This window comes from Haliotis cracherodii, unplaced genomic scaffold (genome assembly GCF_022045235.1).
Source record: "Haliotis cracherodii isolate W230 unplaced genomic scaffold, xgHalCrac1.p SCAF_22, whole genome shotgun sequence".
Classification (NCBI taxonomy): Eukaryota; Metazoa; Mollusca; class Gastropoda; order Lepetellida; family Haliotidae; genus Haliotis; species Haliotis cracherodii.
In genome coordinates, this window is record NW_027266278.1 from 1,107,234 (window position 1) to 1,127,799 (window position 20,566).

The following is a 20,566-nucleotide window of genomic DNA, read 5'->3' on the forward strand; positions in this document are numbered from 1 at the left end:
CCTTGACGGCCACGCCACCGTGGCCTATTTGTAATATACATAAAGAAAAAGGTTAAGCACACCCTAATATATTTAATTATTGTTTGGTCCCAATATTTGTAAGAGTCTTGAAATATATTATTACAGGAAGAATTATGTTTCCTCGAGATGATGTAATCAGTTATGCGTGACGAAAGCTCACGTGCCATACATGGTATGCCCGTGCAGCATAAGTAGTAGTATAGACAATGACAGTTCTGGCGCACTTCCACAAGAGCCAGATTTATATAGCAATACTGCTACTACAGATTGAATTTTAATGGAAAAATGATGATGTGATTCAACGATCGTCATGATTCGTTTTGAAAGAATCATCAATATTAATTAATAATGGATAAAATTTATGATTTTGGAAAGGTATAGGAGCAACACAAAAATTAGCCACTACGGCTAAGGTATCAAAAGATGTGGCCAAGGATTGGTTATAGCAATGCTTCTTTATACTGTTCGTTTTTTATATGCTTTTTTACCACATACTTCTTAACACCCTTAGCTTTTCTTATCTCTCCATTATCGAACTTCTTTATAGAATACATCTTAGGTTTTAATACAACATATTCCGCAATAGGGGTCCCAGCACATTCATCCTTCATCTTACCTAACACCTTTTTATTTACTACGCTGTGCAGTGGATTATCTTTTGGGTATCTATTTTCTTTGCTATATCTTTATATACATCCTCGGTTTGTATTTCCATCAACAAAGAATCTGTGTCGGTATATAACACCTCACATCTATCACCGTATTGCTTCTTAAGTTTGTTGTAATAAAAGTCATACATTAAGTGTTTTGACAAGTCAAGAATACTCATACCAACGTCCACCGGTCTGTTGAATTTTATATTACTTTTCTGCATATGTATTGCGTCTAAGTCGTTATCAAATATCTTGCTTCTGTTAAAAGCCAGACTGGCTTTAAGTTTTCCTGAGTCTTTCTTCCTCATCAGATCTGACTAATTTAACATCAACACGCTTCGTTAGATTCTCCATAGTTTTACCAAATACTGAGCTATTCATGAGCTTATATAGATTCTTTTCGAAATCGCTGGTAGCTATCTTTCTTAAATCTGTGTTAAGCCTTATATAGGGCTCCATCCAAGGGCTTTGATCAAACTTTAGAACTCTGTGTATGTTCTTTAGTTTCATACCTAACGATAGATACAACTGGAGATTTCTGGAGTGAACTATATATTTTGTCTTATGCATCAAATTTGGTACGAGTTTTCTACGATAGCTAACCTAATATTACCCATCAAGGAGTGTTGATATTCCGACATCAAATCTTTATTCACCATTAATCTCTCGGGAGCTAGCGGATAACTATTATGATCTTTGTGTAACTCTGTTGGATATTCCAAGTCAACTTCTGGTATGTACCCTTTATCTGAATCTGTGGGGATTGATATCACATCGATATCATTCACATCGACCCACTCAAAACCACCCGTGGGTAAAGGTTGACTCACAGCACATCAATACAAATTGTTGGCGTTGAGATATAATATATGTGTATCAGGATTACTCCGATCATATCCTTCCACTAATTTATTATCAGCCTTAGAATTCCTTTTCGCCGTCATTGATGTACCACCTCTTAATCCTTTCTCAACAAACAAGTGCATATCGTAATCGGTGAGTAATTTTAGTTCTACACCAGTCTACTTCAACAATGCATCCCATGATAGTCCGGGACTGGCATAGTACCATGCCGACTCCAAGGCGTATTGTTTTAAACACGTCTTTCTAAATATCTCGAATATATCGGTGGTAATTTAGTTTTCTCAAATCTAGACAATCATCCATATATTCGTAAGGATATACACCTTTTCTCAGCAACAAATGACGAGTAAACCGATCAGAATATTGATTTGTTATTGCAAAGTCATCGGGATTGTTCTCATTAACTAAATTGTCCAGCGAAGATAACGGAAACTGTACGGAGTCTATGAATCTAAATCCATTACTTTGTTTTGTTCTGGCTTTCCCATCCTTGTCCGTATAATGTATAGTTTTAGTCAACGAAAAGGATATGTATTTTTTCCATATTATGAGGAATGCACGTTAAGCCGCCGTCAGTCTTTGAGATAGCTTGCATAATGAGATGAGAATCATATCCTCTAAGGTTGTGACAACGGGGATGGGTATTGATTGAGAATTCATTTTTAGTTTCAAGTTACACTCGTTGTGCGCGGCTCCACGATAATTACTCGTGGCGTGACAATGATCTCTTACGGAATCCCCATTCAGGGGTTTATTACAAACGGGACAAATCGTTGACTTCTTGTAGTCCCTCCAATCATCTCTCGTCATACACCTGGGTTTCTTACGCGATAAATCTACCCTGATTATCCTCTCTTTGTTTTGTAGATATTCTAGGAACTTTCTCGCTGCATCGGGACCTCTGTAAATCACGACAGGGTTGTTTTCTCATCATACCTTACAACTATATATCCAAACCCACAAGGAATATGTTTTGAGTTTTGTACGTAAAACTACATTCGGTATTGTGTTCGGTATTTTCTATAGGTTTGATAAGTGCTTCGAAGTCAGCGTAAATTATGTACGGTACTGGCATTTGATTACAGTAATGTTCCGGTTTTGTTAAGACATATACTTTTGCCTTTGAAATATGTTATCAGGTGATCTACAGAACCAGGGACAATACCTGGACATCGTGAAAATAGACATAGATACTTATGGGAGCCTAGCAACGTAAAAAAGCTGAGAACATAAAATATATTTTCGAAGTGTGATTTTCTATATGTGCTTCCTGTCGCTACTTTCCATACCAGCAGTGCAGGATGACACATCAACCAAGTCAAGCTTCATACACATGGGGCCTTTCTTCTTAGGTGTTTGCCGGTAAACAAATAAACCAGCAAATAAGCATGACGATCGAACCACGTGTTTTACTGCACGTGCTTCCTGCCACGTGACTTCCTGTTTACTACAAATAAACATTAAAACAGCAACGGGCTTCCTTGGCGAGTTTCTAAGTGCACAGTCCAACGGTCGGTCAATCATCAAACCATATATATTCATAACCATAAATATTTGATTTTTTACCTTTGAAATTTATAGGCATGTGTCATTTTGTTCAATTTGAATTAAGTTGAAATATTTTTATGATCTTAAGCAAATATAAAACCGTGCAACGTCAATGCATGATTATTCGCCAAAACAGACTCGATTTGGCGTCAGGGGCATATTGCTGTAGAGCTGATATGAATGGATCACTGAACTTCAGTTGTGACACCAGGTGTTCGCGGAAAGGATAACCATGTCCGGCCCTACCGGAACCACCGCCACACAATTTGAATATTAGGAAAGTGGGTATTTATTGCCCGACACGGCACAGCAGTACGACGACGGCCTGTAAACAAACCAGACAATCCAGTGATCAATGGACCAGAAAATTCACTGGCACGAGAATGCATTTACCCATTTCTTGCATCCTAATGGTCTCTGTTTTGTGGTTTAACTTTGCTTATCTTTTCCGTTAGCAGCATTTGTACATGATTATTCTGTTTCTGTTTCTTGTAAAACTATATCAAACGTAAACCCTCCTCGTCTAACTGGTAAGTTGTTAAGCAGGAAAGATAAAGACAGGTCAATACCTCCTCGCGTTACTTTTCACTTAGACGTTTCTTGACGGCCATGCCAGCGTGGCCTAAGTAATGTACACAAAGAAAAAGGTTAAGCACACCCCAATATATTTCATTATTGTTTGGTCCCAATATTTGTAACAGTCATGAAATATATAATTACGGGAAGAATTATGTTTTCTCGAGATGATGTGATCAGTCATGCGTGACGAAAGCTCACGTGCCATGCATTGTATGCCCGTGCAGCCTGCTACCCCCAAGTATCTCTAAAAGCAGTATATCCAAACGTTAAAGGGGCGGTCGGGTAGCCCAGTGGTTAAAGCGTTCGCTCGTCACGCCGAAGACCCGGGTTAGATTCCCCACATGGGTACAATGTGTGAAGCCCATTTCTGGTGTCCTCCGCCGTGATATTGCTGGAATATTGCTAAAAGGATAACTCTTATTCTACCCGCGTCTTACAGTAAAATGTGGGCATTTCAGCATCCCTCTCTAAATTTTGATGTCAAAGTATTGAACCGCTCTAAAATATATAAAGATTCTAATTATATATACATATATACATATATAGAGAGATATATAAACAAGTGATCTCATCAGGTGTATAAGTAAAGGAGAGGTGAGAAGTAAAACGTAGTCCTAGGCGACAGTCAACGTTATGCTTTTGATGTCATAAAGCATATGACATCACAGCTAGTGATAATAATGGGAGGCATGAATACATTATGGTGTGAGTGCACAAATACACATTGAGCTACATGGGGAAGTTTTGAAAATGATACTTTTGAATTAAGTTTAGGTTTCCAAAGCCTAATGAACATCTGTTCTTTTTCCATTCGTAAATGTTTGTCATTATTAAACAATTTATAAAAAGGAAAAACAGTAAAATGACCTCTCCCGCATTCATCAATGTGTTTGTTTACATTAATACAACGTACATTTGGATCTCGAATTTGTGATTCGGTCTTTCAGTTGCATACCAGTTTCTCCAACATAATGCGCACCACATCCCGCACGTGTTAAAACATACATAACAATAATGCAATAGTTCATTAACAGTAAATAGTTTATCTTGGCAAAATTGACATTTGCAGTCTTCAATTATTATTGGGCAAGTTCCACATCGAGGTGTGTTATACTTTGTTTCACTGACGGTCTTTTTATTTTGTGAGTACTGTAAACAAGGAATTTTTTACGACTGTTTTATTGTTGCGAGTTTTGCGAACGAGACTCAATCGCAAAAATTAAAAACGCAAAAATAAGTATAAAAAATACATACATACTTTATTCATTGCAACATGTCATCAAATGTTGAAATCATCAATCAAAACCACAAGTTACTCAATAAGTTAAAAACACAAATGAATGCAGAATGGTCACACAATACATCACAAATACCAGTGTAAACAGACCAATTAGTGTCACTGTTACCCCTTGCAATCCCTTCCGGTCAACTTTCCGGCCAACTCAGATTAACTAGCTTCTGAGAAAAGCTGTCTATAGTATTTGAATGGACGAAGAATTTGTTTAAGATTTTTAGGCTGTCTAGTGCTGCGTATAAGTTTACATTTAGATAAACATGTTTTCATAGTTTTACTTTTCTGTAAAATTGGAAGATTGGCTTTTAAAAGGGGTATAATTTGACAGTTTCTAGGATTGCAGGTACAATGGAAGAATGTCCGTGTCTGTATCTGTTTCTTTTGTTTTCATCCATAATGTATTCATTCCTCCCACTATCATCACTAGCTATGACGTCACATGCTTTATGCAGTATCACTCCTTCTGTCTTAGCTGTCATTAATGAATCTGTCCTTTCATGGACAACGTTAACATTAGTATACGCATTTTATATGTGTTCATTACAATAACTTTGTGGAGGAATGGTATATCCTCAATGTCTAGAGATATGCATGTATAAAAGTATTTCTGAATATAACAAACAACGTATCAAGACCAGTACGTTATATATTCAAAGCCTGGTGGTTGAGCGAGTGAGTGAGTGATTGAGTTGGATTTAACGCCGCTTTCAAAAATATTCCAGTTATATCGCGGCGTGTCAGCTTAATGTGGGAGGAAAGCCCGAAGTGATGTAGGTCTCAGACGTTTACCACTACGGTGAAACCCACGAGCACGGGTATGGTGCTGACAAACCTAGAAACATAATCGAGGCGAACCGGGATTCGAACCAACAATCAACTCTGCACAGCAAAGCGGCGCCTTAGACGCTACCCGTGACCCCACACCGAAAGTTATGTATTCTAATGCACTCAAATGTGAACAGATATTGAAATATAAACTGTTACTGAAATATATCGTATCACATCAAGGTTGTTGAGGCTTGAGTGGGTGAATGTGTGAGTGAGTGAGTGAGTGTGTGAGTGAGTGAGTGGGTGGCAAAACAAAAGCATGAACATCGCACCCAGATCCTTCATTTTGTCTGCTCTTACGACAAGCAGGATGTGCTGCTGACGCTCATTTCTGTACCTCCACCAGAAAAGAACCATCAACTAAATCAACACTGACAGTCCCGTGAATATCCATGGTAGAATGGGTCTTCAGCTACCAATGCTTGCTGTAAAAAGCGACTATGCTTGTCGTAAGAGGCGACGAATGGGATCAGGTGGTCAGGCTCGCTGACATGGCTGATGCATGTCATCGTATCGCAATTACGTGGATCGATGCTCATGATGTCAATCACTAGATTACAGACCACCGTCATATAGATGGAGTATTGCTGAATGCGGCGTTAAACAACAAACAAACAAAACAAATTTACATCCTTGCCTCATTTAACAAAACTGTGGAATGCCTTGTTTTTATCACAGGACTTGACATGCTTCACAAGGGAATCATCAGACAAATAAATTTCTGTATAGCCCCATAGTCAGTACCACCATCAGGATAAACAACTTTCGGTTTTGTAAAGACATATACCTTTGTTTTTGAAATATATAATCAGGTGATCACCCGAACCAGGACCCTTTACCCAGGCATCGTTGAAATAAACATCGCTGTTAATGGGAGTCTAGCAACGTTAAAGAACTGAGAATAGTATATCTATATTATATCGAAGTGTGATCAACTACGTGTGCTTCCTGACAACGCCCACGCCATCAAGGCATCAACCACGTCACCGATCAGGACCAGCGAGCTTCATACACCGGGGTCCTTTTAAATGAAGTTTAATGGTAAACTCTACTCAAAACCTAACGTGGAAAGCATTCCATCGAAAACACTGCTTGGTAGATGTAATGTTCCTAAACTATCTAGTGGCTTGTCTCAGGCAACTGAGTGGGTTGGGTTTAACACTGCTTTTAACAGTATTCCAGTTATATCGCGGTGTGCCAGCTTAATGTGGGAGGAAAGCCTGAAGTGATGCAGGTCTCAGACGTTTACCACTTCGGTGAAACCCACGAGTACCCGCTGACAAACCTAGAAACATAATCGGTGCGAACCGGGGTTCGAACCCACATTCATAGGTTTCTCGCGTGCCCAAGGGACGCAGCTCTGCACAGCGAATCGCGGCGCCATAAATGACTGGGCCACCCGCGCCCTATCGGGCAATTGATGCGATACAAATTATGACGAGGTCCTCGACTAATTAGTCAAGTGTTACCACAGAGTGTCTTTATTCGTATCACGATATGCTGCACGTGATTTCCAAAGATCGTGCATTGAGTCAGGGATCTGTGACGTCACACGTGATGCGTTAATGAGCGTATGGTATTCGCATTTCTTTTGTCGGTGAGTATACTTATTAACGAAGATCAGAAGGCTTTCAAAGACAGATGAAATACACGGAAAATATTGCCATGAATTTTGAAATTACTCGATTCTGATTGGTCAAAAAGAAATAACCCGGATATATAGGGAAACAAGTGGGTGACATTGGTCTTGACACAACCAGTTACGAGATATTGAAAAACCTACCTGATCAAACCAAAGGCTTACTCACCGAGTTGTATAACACGATATGGTCCAAAGGAGAAGTCCCAAAAGCATGGAAACATGCTGCGGTTATCCCGCTGCTAAAGCAAGGGAAAGAAGAAGCCCTACCAAACTCTTATCGACCGATCTCACTCACCTCAAACATGTGCAAAGCCATATCATGATCAATGATCTTTTTGACCATGTCAACTCTCCTACCCAAACTTCTAAGTTCGCTGATGACGGAGCAATATGGGTAAAGCACAGAGATATCTCACAAATCAGAAAAAAACTCCAGTCAGTCCTGGACGGAGTAGATCAACGGTGCAATAAATGGGGATTCACCCTTTCAAGTGAAAAAACGGTTGGAGTTCTATTCAAACGCCGGGGGAAAGATGCTATGATACCCCGTGTCTCCATAAAAGGCAAACCTATCAAATTCGAAAAATCTGCAATATTTCTTGGAGTTATCCTTGATCAACACCTCACTTGGCGCAAGCATATAGAATATGTGGAAAACAGATGTCAAAAAGACCTGAACGTATTACGGGCAATTTCAGGCACATCTTGGGGCACATCGAGGGACACTCAGCTGGACCTCTACAAAGCTCTTGTCAGATCAAAAATTGACTATGGTTGTGAGGCTTTTCACTCAGCATCAAATACTGTCTTGAGGGCTCGCTAAGTGCACTTCAGGCCATCAGTGGGAGAAACTCAAACTCCAGGCCAAACACAGTCAACAATATTCTATACGAATATACAAAACTATCAGACCAAGGGCAACAGGTGGAGCTGTGTTGGATCCCCTCTCACATAGATATTCATGGAAATGAAAAAGCAGACTCACTGGCGAAGCTAGCTCTAGACAAAGCGGATATACAGCCTATTCCCTTTAGTAAACTAGAGATAAAAAGCAAAATCAAAGCCTCCATAGCAAAAAGATGGCAAGCCCAATGGGACGCAAGTAAGATCGGCAGATGGCTATACAAAATTCAACCCAAGGTCCAACAAAAGCCAAACTCATACTCAAATGAAAGGAAAATTGAAACTGCTATCTCACGCCTCAGACTTGGTCACAAAAAGCACTATGACAAGGTTTGTTCATCTTGCAATCAGGCTGAAACCATTGACCACCTGTTACTGGAATGTCAAGACCATGCCCCAGCCCGGGCTAGGTTAAAACAAGAATTGCAGTTAGATCCGCTATCTGTCATAGATCTCCTAAAGCCAAGAGATGCAATAGCGAAGGCCAAACTAACTCTATTTCTCAGAGATGGACAGCTGCTCGAACGTATATAAACAGAGCAGCCAAGAATAAAAATGTAATCATATCAATATAAAAAAATAGAAATCATATCAATGCAAAAACAGAAATTATGTGAACACCGAAATCACAATAGATATGTGAACCCTTCTCACACACAGGAGTCCCAAAGAGGGACAGGTCAGCCGAAATTGCCTAGGCAGAAGGCGACCTCTTAAACACCTAATGCAACAACAACAACGGGTACCTCACTGTTGAGACACACGGAATAAAGACTGGCCACTAATAGATGCTTCTCTTGGTTGTTTTAAGGTAAGATATGTTCACTTCATGTATATTGTATGTTCTTAAACTATATTCCTATTTTTCCTGTTTTCTATTGCATTCTATATTCTCAGTTGCTTTGAATATAATCAACATTATAAATTAGGCAATAATGATTAAGGTAACCAGTAAAGTTAGTATTATAGTTAGGTTAGATCATGTAACACGAAAAACAATATAATGTATATTAAAATAGTATAAAATATAATATGATAACGTTTTTAGACATTGGTTCAGCAATTTTATATTCCTCAAAACTGGGCTCTGTGGAAGCAAAGTAATTCCTGTGCATCTGTTGTCAATTGTATATTTTATTGAATGTTTGCAATTGAAGTGTATATGTATGTAAATGAATGCATCTTTAAATGATTACTCTGTGTGTTCCATTCAAATGATTCAAACTACCCTTGACGTAATTAATGTTAAAACAATGTACTTATTGAGCGAGGCAACTATACTGTACACGCAAAACCCGTGAGCGCACATAACACTTGTTGTTTAATTCAGCTGCTCATGTATTGCTATTATTTCAGTATTATTAAGCTCTATTTATTTCTACGTTGTACACATTCAATGACATGCCGTCGGGCATATGACTTGTTATTAACGGTAGTTTAGATATAAAACGTGGCCATATTATTTAATTAGCAGGTTGAAATCTTATTAATATTTGTATATTCTTATAATTCGGTTTAAGTTGTATTCTTTAAGGTTGTATTGAAGTAAAGCTCATCTTTGCGTTGCACATAAACATTAAAAGATCATGTAAGATTATTTTAGTAATGGGTGAGATATTTATTAATATTTGAATATTCTTATAATTCGGTTTAAGTTGTATTCTGTAAGGTTGTATTGAAGTAAAGCTCATCTTTACGTTTCGCATAAACATTAAAAGATCATGTAAGATTATTTTAGTAATGGGTGTGATATTTATTAATATTTGTATATTCTTATTATTCGGTTTACGTTGTATTCTGTAAAGTGTATTGGACTAAAGCTTATCATTACATTCTTCATAAACATCTAAAGATCATGTAAGACTATTTCATTAATAGGTAAGATATTTATTATGTATGTGTATTCTTATTATTCGTTTAGGTTATCTTCTGCTAGGTATATTAAAGTAACGCTGATCATTACGCTCTTCATAAATAGAAAAGATCATGTAAGATTATTTTAGTTATTGGTAACACATATGCATGTAGTATGTGTCTTACCGAAGAGTTATCCTGTTTATCAAGCACACATTGTGCTTAATTGCGCTATATCACGGGTATTATATTTTCAACCAATTGTAAAGTGTCTTCGTTTCATTGTTAAGTGCATTTGTTTATTGTATGATATATTGTAAGATTTATACTGTAACTGTTAATTCATAATTTTCGGAATACTTCAATTGTCTTAGGTTGTACTTTGTTTATGTTTTATTGTGATATGTAAATGACTGTTGAGACACACGGAATAAAGACTGGCCACTAATAGATGCTTCTCTTGGTTGTTTTAAGGTGTGCGGTCCCTTGCTAATTCCCCGACAGCTAATTCTAGGAAATGTCATAGTTCCAAAATACATCATATTTTCTTCTATTTTTTGTAAATAGAAGAAAATATGATGTATTTTGGAACTATGACAATATCATGAACATGTGTTTATGAATCACTATCAAAAGATATGATACCAGTTATTCGCGAAGACCCGCATCGCTTCGACAGGCGATGGTAGGACTGAAATATTGTTTAATGAAGCCAAAACACACCCAAAAAGAAAAGGAATGAAAGAGAACATGTCCACGGCTGCCCCCACCTTGGAGCATATTGCACTGGCAGTGTGTCACCCAGTATCCCTGTCTGACAAAATAGCAAAATATCCATTGGCTTATTATTAAAAAAATACATTCATGCCAAATTCAACACCCAAACTACAACTTAGTTATGAAGAATCCACATCCCCAAAACAAGCAAAATTACTGGAGTAACTTTTGACATACATTTAACATGGACACCCCACATTTTCCAACTTGGTCAATTCCTGTTAAGATGACATTAATTTCACGACAGCCATCAGCGGCACTGACAGGGGTGCTGACAAACAAATATTGCTTAACATTTATAAAACTCTTTTACATGCCAAGTGTACTACGCCGCTCATGTTACCAACACAGTCACAAACTCCACTACATTTAAACTCAATCCAATATAAAGCTCTAAAATCGCCATGGGCACAAGATCTGGCACCTCTCTTAACAATCTCCTCAAAACCTCAACACAAACTTATATACACACACAAACTTGTATACACACACAAACCTATATACACACACAAACTTATATACACACACAAACTAGAAAACATTCCACATGCACCACTCCCCAATAAATACTCAAATGACAACCCCCACCACACAGACACATCACGACACACCCCACGACACATTAGGCTCGGTGCAACATATTCAAAACAAGTATTCAAAAAACTTGACCTGACCTCATGAATAATATTATAATTTAAACTCTATACTAAAATCAGTAAATAAAGCTATAACAACTCTACGGATACCTTGCCACACCAACATACCTGGCCACACGGACATACCTTGCCACACCAACATACCCGGCACACCAACACCTGGCCACACCAACATACCTGGCCACACCAACATACCTTGCCACACCAACATACCTTGCCACACCAACATACCTGGCCACACCAACACCTGGCCACACCAACATACCTTGCCACACCAACATACCTTGCCACACCAACATACCGTGCCACACCAACATACCTGGCCACACCAACATACCAGGCCACACCAACATACCTTGCCACACCAACATACCTGGCCACACCAACTTACCTGGCCACACCAACATACCTTGCCACACCAACATACCTGGCCACACCAACATACCTGGCAACACCAACATACCTGGCCACACCAACATACCTTGCCACACCAACATACCTGGCCACACCAACATACCTGGCCACACCAACATACCTTGCCACACCAACATACCTGGCCACACCAACATACCCGGCCACCACAACATACCTGGCCACAACAACATACCTGGCCACACCAACATACCTGGCAACACCAACATACCTGGCAACACCAACATACCTGGCAACACCAACATACCTTGCCACACCAACATACCTTGCCACACCAACATACCTGGCCACACCAACATACCTGGCCACACCAACATACCTGACCACACCAACATACCTTGCCACACCAACATACCTGGCCAAACCAACATACCTGGCCACACGGACATACCTTGCCACACCAACATACCCGGCCACACCAACATACCTGGCCACACCAACATACCCGGCCACACCAACATACCTTGCCACACCAACATACCCGCCACACCAACATACCTGGCCACCACAACGCGGACCTGGCCGCCAAACTAGCCACAACAACCCTCCCATGTCATCACAAAGTGACATATTTTTTCCAAATCGGTTCACTTTAATTACCAGGATACACAGTGGTATAACACAACTTAATACTGTATTACACAAACAAAACCGCCACCCCAATGGGAACTGTACTCTCTGCAACACCCCCGAGGACCTTGCTCACAATTTTAGTCACTGTCCTTTTACCATGCTTATCAAAATGTACGTACCTTCTCACTTTAAGCACAATCTATCCCTCCATTTTAGCCCTTTTAATTCGCAGTCAGTCTCCTCGGGCATTTCAACTTTCATTAAAAGCAGTAATCCAGAAAACTAGATTTTAGACCCATTCCAAAGAAGACATTCTGCACCACCTGCAATAAACGGAAATCACTGCATTTCAGATCGGGGTCCAAATTCTAAGGCCGGATTGTCCTCTACGACGTCCGCGCACCAAATTACAGTTTAACCAGCCACACCGAATGTAACACTTAGGCTTTTATATAACTATCAGCGTAACTGGTACATATTAAAAATGCTCTCATTGTGCTTTACTACCTAGTTTCTATTTATTTAGTTATTTTTCCCTTTTTTCTTTTTCACCCTTTTATTTGCTGACCTTGCCAATGGTCTCATTTCGTTTTCTTTTTATCCTTTTCTTTTAATGTTACTACAAATACGTAGGTATTCTTAATTTGGCTTCTTTTAAAAAAACAAATTCGTCGTTGCTTTTATTATTTCATTTTCACATTCATGTATAGAGTCTCTTTCATCAACAACACTATATATAGTATACCTTTTATTTTATTAGCTTACATTTACACCCATTATCTACATATCTTTGGGTCAGGTTGTTTTACCCTATAGCCACTTATCAAATTTCCAAATTTAATAAGTGACCTGACCCCGACTGCGAAATAGAAGTTGTTTGAAGCGTGTGTAAAACATCAAGAACCCTCTTCTGTACATCACGTGCAAGGGGCGACGGGGTAGCCCAGTGGTTAAAGCGTTCGCTCGTCACGCAAAAGACCTGGGTTCGATTCCCCACATGGTTACAAAGAGTGAAGCCTGTGTCCCCCGCCGTGATATTGCTGGAATAAAACCATACTCACTCACTCACATCACTTACCTGATGACGGTGATAGTAATAATTACACCGAAACGTCGCATTTATTTATCTCCATTGTTCATCATGCCAATTTCTATTGCCACTTAAAGAAGAGCAAGGGTAATGTTGTTTCGTAGCCACAGTGAACGAGACCCGTGAAGACCCAATTGCGTGGATCGATGCTCATGATATTAATCACTGGATTGTCTGGTCATGATACAACGGAATCGTGCAATCGACTCTGCCTTTAGCAGAGATATCTTGTGACTATGGAAAGAGACCCGTGAAGATCCGGGGGGTAGAATAGGTCTTCAGCAAGCCATGCTTGTCGTAAAAGCCGACTATGCGTTTCGTAAGAGGCGACTAACGGGGTCGGGTGGTCAGGCTCGCTGACTTGGTTGATGCATGCCATCGTATACCAATTGCGTGGATCGATGCACACGATGTCAACTCGATTATTTACAGACCGCCGTTATATAGCTAAATTATTGCGGAGTGCAACAAATAAACAAACAAACACAGTGAATAATATTACAGTTATATCACTTAAACATTCGACCGGACCGGGCCAGGGGGTGAGAGTATTAACAAAAGATAAACACCGACTGTCTGGATATATTGCGGACTGTGACGTAAAACAACATGCACCAACTTTCTCAAATATGTATTTTCCCCCATTGCCCTCGCCCGTCGATGACTCACGGACAATGAGCCCCGACCACTTGATGGACTTCAGGCGTCTAAAGAATCGGATAGTCTTGCTCTGTTCCGGCCAGTCGTATTCCGACGTCGTGGGTCATTGCTCATAAATTACAAGAATATACAAACAAATTCAAAAACAAATTCTAAATTATCTTCAATACCACATGTGGACCCGCGTGGGTGAGTTACCACCTGTGGGGCAATGCCATGAATCATGTTCTGTTCTCAGATTAGCTTAGATAAAAATAAATTACATTCAAAACATGTTTTTCTCTTCTATGACTTCAGAAGGTGTGACAAATGTGCGACAAACCATGGATCCGAAATAAGTCTACATGCGTCAATAAAAGGAACACGGCAGAGGTGGTGTTTCATTGCCAGACAGACCAAGAGAGCTCCACAGGTGAGTGAAGTAAAGATTGCTTAAATCAATCACACTGTTTCAAATCATAGTTCGTCGAGACCCGTGAAGATCCGGGGTAGAGTAGGTCTTCAGAAATCCATGCTTGCTGTAAAAATGCGACTATGCTTGTCGTAAAAGGCGACTAACAGGATCGGGTGGTCAGACTCGCTGACTTGGTTGATGCATGTCATCGTATCCTAATTACGTGGATCAATGCTCATGATGTCAATCACTTGATTATCTGATCCAGACTCGATTATTTACAGACCGCCGTCATATAGCTGGAATATTGCGGCGTTAAACAGCAAACAAACAAACAAACATTGTTCGTCGAGATGTACAAGTGTATGCTGCACGTTAATGGTAGGGTTGCCATACTGTGTATTCTGGGCGAGGGGTCATGTTTTGTTCCCCACGGGGGGCATTCTGTTGTACCCATGTCTGGAGAACTTCGTCCTGATAGTGCTGGAACATTACAAAAAGCTTGGTATAGCCAAATAACTCACTCAACATTCAGACAGGATCGTAACACCCAACAGTTGGGGTTTAACGTCGCGTTCAAGATTTTTGCACTAACATAGCGACCTGCATGCACGTGTGTGTCTGTATGTGTGTGTGTGTGTGTGTGTGTGGCTGCTGGAACTAGTCCGGACTGATGCCGATTTAAAGTGCAAGCCCACTTAGCTACCATTTAACATGAATACCCCACTCAGACACAGTATACAGGCTCCGAGCCGAGCCCCTAAATACCCGAGCGCCACTCAGGGTAATAACAATTAACGTCTTTTGGTATGACGCGGCCGGGGATCGAATCACCGTCTTTCCACTCTCCGAGCGGACGCTCTACCACTAGACTACGGAGACGGCCTCACTGTTAGAGACCATGGAAACTTAATGGATCTTGCTTCAGCCAAGTGTAGATGTATACTATTCAAAAGAAGTTAAGGGCCCCAATTCATACATATTACTAGAGTTAATCTTTAATGCTATGACAGATTAACTATAGTAATATGAAAGAATCGGGAAGTCCTTCACATCTTTTGAGTAGTATATACGTTTTGACATGACGTTAATTCGAGGTGCGGCTGGCAAATTCGTCTGAAGTGCAGCAGTTCGTTGTACAGAGTTACGTCCCTTATGCCGGCAAGAACTTGGCTTCGACTAGCATATTCGCCCTGAGGTTTGTCAGCAGCCGTTGATTTAAGTAATTTGTTAAACGTCATATACTTATATTGCTTCGGGCTGACACGCCTTGGTATATCTGAGAGCGGCGCTAAACCATACTCAATCACTCCCTCGCTAAAACTAACTGATACTATCTAGTGTGGTGATTATACAAATGTTTTCGTTGTCATAGATTGTAGGTCTTAGCAGCTTCCACGGAAGGTGCCCTAATGATATTCACGAACCCTGTAATAAACATGCATGACGTCACAAGGAGGAGGGAGCCACTGAATAGGCAAACTTCGTTTACACACATTGGTACAATGTACAAAGCCCGTCTCATGTGTACTCCATGCGTGGCGGGGACACGGGTGGCCCAGTCGCTGTGCAGAGTTGCGTCCCTTAGGCACGCCAGAAACCTATGATTGTGGGTTCGAATCCCGGTTCGCCCCGATTATGTTCCTAGGTTTGTCAGCACCATACCCGTGCTCGTGGGTTTCACCGAAGTGGTACACGTCTGAGACCTGCATCACTTCGGGCTTTCCTCCCACATTAAGCTGACACACCGTGATATGACTGGAATACTGTTAAAACCCAACTCACTCACTCACTCCATGCGTGGCATTGCTGAAAAAGTATAAAGGCGGCTTAAAACCTTATTCAGTCACATAAGACTGAAGGCAACATAACGTAATATGTTTTTTTTCGTTCCAGAATACGTTATAAGCATGAATTCACTCCAAGGAATGATGAACTGGTGTCAGTACAAGTTTCAAGAAGCGCGGACAGAGGTTCGAAAACTCCTAGCCAAGGACAATCGTTACACCTTAGGACCTTGCCTGACACCAGAGACTGTCCCAGCGTTTGTCATTCCTAATTACAGTCCAGATCGTCTTCCTTCCCAGGAAAAGAAGCAGTGGGTAGAAGAAGAGTTGCGGCTTAATACAAGTCTTCCTTTCCACAGCTATAAAGCTGAGAAGAGGCCAACGAATGCCAGCATCTCCAAACTAGAAACCCTGAGGATTAAGCAGTACCGGGCGTGTCAGGCTTCGTGGAATCATAAGGACGACAATAATGAGATCAAGAGCTCAGAAGACAATCCAGCCTCTCAGCCTCTTACTTTTCCTAAAATAGAGGCCATTCCTTCTGTCTGTTTTGGAGTGAATGAAAGACCCAGGGCGGGATCCTTCTTCAAGAGGAAGAGGACACAACCAGAAGTATTGACTGAAGAAGGATCTAGTCCTGGTTACACAAGTCAAGACTCTATACAAGAAGGGTCGCGTCTCATACCAGATCAGGAACTGTCATCTGAAGACAATCTTTATTGTAATGAACTTCCACCTCATTCGGAGAACCGGGCGGCCAAAAAGAACGACGAATGTTTGGACACATGGAGGATATCACTCTCGGAAAGGAACAATGTTGTGGACAGGACATCCGCAGTTCCATTGGTATCCGGTTGTCCCAGGGGTCGCTGCTCCGTGCTGAAAACAGCGGAGAACACGTTCTCTGTGCGAGTGATTGAGTGAGTGAGTGAGTGAGTTATGTTTATCGCCGCTTTTAACAGTATCCCAGTTATATCACGGCGTGTCAGCTTAATGTGGGAGGAGAGCCCTTCTCAGTGCGAGCTGATTCGAGTCTCTCCGAGTGGTCATACAGTGGAAGGACGAGCCTCTAAATACAATAGCACTTCCCATCTCCATTTGATATCCAGGGGAAGGTTCTTCAACCTTAGCAGCATCCATAAAGGACGACTACTAGGGGGTGAAACATTTAGCCTTGGTTCATGCTGACAAAAAGGTAGAAACAGTGAGTGAGTGTGTGTGTATGGTTTTACGCCGCTTTTAAAAATATTCGAGCAATATCACGGCGGGTGACACCAGAAATTGGCTTCACACATTGTACCCATGTGGGGAATCGAACCCGGGTCTTCGGCCTGACGAGCGTGCGCTTTAACCACTAGGCTACCAGACCGCCCCGGTAGCAAGAGGAAGATATATTCGGCAACCAAGAAAGGCGAGTGTGTGAATTATGTAAGTGTAACACCATTGAAGATGCGTTTCACTTTGCTATGATTTGCACTGCTTATAATGCCATTAGGTTAAAGTATATTTGTAAAAAAATGTATGTTTTCACTCATCTCGCTATAAATCAAAGGGGCGTTGGGGTAGCCTAGTGACATACCTAACTGTGAAAAATCAACTGGTGCATGTGGATTCCTGGCCCAACGCTTGATTGTCTGGTTGTGTTTGCGTGCCAATTTCGTATGGCTGGAGTCCCTTTGTGCGGTGTCTAGCTACAAACATACATTTTGATGCAAATTTTGTGAGCTACGGCTACTGCCGGTAGAGCATGACGTCGTGTTAGCACTGGAGGCTGAATTGGTTTTTCTCTGGCGTTGGTAGTTTTGTATTTGAATGAGTGAGAGAGTTACGATTTATTGTCACATGGGCGGGAGAAAATCTAGGTTGGTTATTCTCTTGCATTGACAATAAATGTTTATATTTAGATACATAAGCTTGTCTAGTGGTTGTTGTAAGTTTAGAGTTAGTGGTATGAAACAATCTAGACTTAGGTCGCATGAGGCGTATATATACAGTAGTCAGTGTGTCGTCTGGGTATGACAGGAACATCTTGTCAGAACAGAACCCTTGCGACACGGCGAGAACCAGCTGTTCGTTAGCTACACACAGCCGCACAGGGATGTGAGAACAGATACGCGGGATGAAGCAGTCGACTAGTGCTGCATTACCTCATTTTAGACTCTACTGTACTGAAGCTGCTGAGCCTGTGGCGATTGGACGTCATCTTTTATTGCTGGCTTTACCAGGAATGTGGAAGTAGCCCCACAAGGTGTACATCACTGCATACAGATTCGTGAAACACGAAGGGATTTACATTATCAAAGCGTAAATTTGAAAGCAGAGGTACTGTAAGTCACCTACATCCCCCGCGAGGTGGTCTAGCTTTGGTTACTGGTGGCCTATCGCCCGTGTTTTAAAACTGTATACATGATATTCTTATGCTCAAATGTGTTTCATAAATTGTTGTTAAATATCACTTTGCATACATGACTCAATTGTAGACATATTAACTTGGTCTCGTCGCTATATGGCTGAAATAATGCCGATGCGACGTTAAATTCTAACTCACTCTGACAAAATATGTCGTTTCGTGGTCTTATGATCGTACTATGGAAAAGACCTAGGTCGTATGTACTTCGTGTTAAAACTGTAATTTATTACATGTATTATCATTGACCCATGTGTTGATTGTTTGTTTTTATCTCTGTTTTAAGTTTTGAAAGTCGTGTTGAATCAAAGTACCAATTCAATCAAATTGTAACGCAAATCTCATTACTTTTCTTTCACTTGGGTGTAAATATGAACTTTACTGATAGCGTTTATCTGCCTATGAATTGAGTTTTGCCTATTGAACATAATTATGAGTCGTATCGTGGCTCCACAAATGTGATGCTGGCGTCTTACAGAGAGCAGCTGGAAGCTTGTTTACCAATCTTGAAACCAGCTTTGGAAAAAGTTTAACGTGTGCTGGTACAATGGGGACAGGCCACTCGCTATTGTAGGGTGCCTGGGATTTTATCGAAAAGAATATATTGTCCCCGCAAATGCTTGGACAAAAATAATTGTTCTCCTGACCTTTGAAAAAAAAAGAAAGAAATTGATGAAAAATGCCCCCCCCCCCCCCCCCCCCCCTCAGAATAATAAATGGTTGGTCCCCCAGCATACACCACTGTGGGCAGTGATCCTATTGTTGTTGTTGTTGACCATTCGCTCCATGTTGCCGTTAATAAAAGCGAGAAAACTCTTCCCCGATCCATTTTGTTTGTTTGTGTGTTGGTTTGTTTGTTTGTTGTTTGACGCCGCACTCAGCAATATCCCAGCTATAAAGCTGTAAATAATCGAGTGTGGACCAGACAATCGCCCCCTACGACAGGCATAGTCGCTTTTTACGACACACAAAGATTCCTGGAGACCTTTTCTACCCCGGATTTTCACGGGTCTCTGTCAGCATTCACAAGTTATCTGTGCTAAAGGCAGTCGATTGCACGACATTTTGGCATAGAGTGATGAGCTTCAGGCCACTGAGAGTCTTGCACACAATGACTAGTACCATCCATTCTATTCTTTTCCTCTCTGGAAAACTGTTTTTTTTATGGTTGGGGAGTGATTTTTGTACTCCGTGTGTTAGTGATGAATTCTGTACACGTTGCTTGTCAAGTCGATGTTGTCGGCATTCATGTTGCAGTAATGAAGCCGCGGTGTTACGAAGGTATAATAAGTCACGTGACAGCTGCTTGGTTCGTGCGTCTTCGTATCTGACCTACATTCCTGACTGTTTTTCATATTACGGTTGCATGCTTGTGGAGACACAAAGGTGAATCCAACCTATAGATTGTCTGTACAGTCTGACGTCTGGTGTCATGGTAACAGATTTCAAGGATTTAGAGCTGCTGGTGCAGTCTAGCCTCCACCCTCCGCTTCAGGTAACTGATTTTCACCCAGCCATGTCTATCTTCAACACGGCTATTCCTTTGTGTATAGTTTGAGTAAAGTGTGACGACACTTGCATTTTGTCTCAGGTGTGTGTGTGTG